Here is an 845-nt window from a genome sequence, read left to right as displayed (position 1 = left end):
TTTGAGATAGTTACAGATTATAAGAATCTCAAATACTTCATAACTATCTATAAACTCACTGAATGATAGATGTAATGATCTGAGTTCTTAAGCTGCTTTCATTTTACAATACACTATCATTCTGATAGTCAGAACTTGATGACAGATATTCTCTTATAACAAGAGTAAGATATACTATCTGATGTAACAGATACTTACTGAATGAACTGAGAGCACTGGCTCTTGAATCTGAAGATACTAGTTAATTAAGATGAAATAGTTTGTGATACTATACATACTTCTTCAGTTAGAACTGTCATTGATATCTTCACTTTCTCTACACTGAATGAACTGTAATATACAGCAGCTCAGATAGATAAACTTCTTCAGACTCTTACTGAAGCAGTATATTAAGAAGCACTCTGATTTTCCTCAGAACTATGTATAAGAACTGATATCTCAGAATGTTTAATCAATGATAATAACACTCTATAATTTCATAAATGATACTGAGTCTCTCACTCTGAACTCTTACACACTTGAATAATGCAAGAGATATATGATTCATGTATAATCAGTTATTCAGACTGTGAATAACTGTATAGAATGATCTCTCAAGAGTTCTACTGATCTGAGATATTAAACAGCATCAGACACTTTATCTGAAACTACAATTACTATTCTTCTATTATCTTATAAAAGAACTGTAGAAAAAATCTATTAAAATCACTTAATATCTCTGATAGAATCTGATGAGATGTAGCAATTGACTTTGCTGTTAATCTATTTAAGAGTAAGAATTGTAGAAACATTCTGATTATTGTGAATTAACTGAGCAAAGATGTAATATTAAAATCTTGTAATAA

The sequence above is a fragment of the Blastomyces gilchristii genome (genome assembly GCF_000003855.2).
Source record: "Blastomyces gilchristii SLH14081 genomic scaffold supercont1.17, whole genome shotgun sequence".
NCBI classification, from domain to species: Eukaryota; Fungi; Ascomycota; class Eurotiomycetes; order Onygenales; family Ajellomycetaceae; genus Blastomyces; species Blastomyces gilchristii.
The sequence above is the reverse complement of the archived record's forward strand: the minus strand, read 5'-3'. Positions refer to the sequence as shown.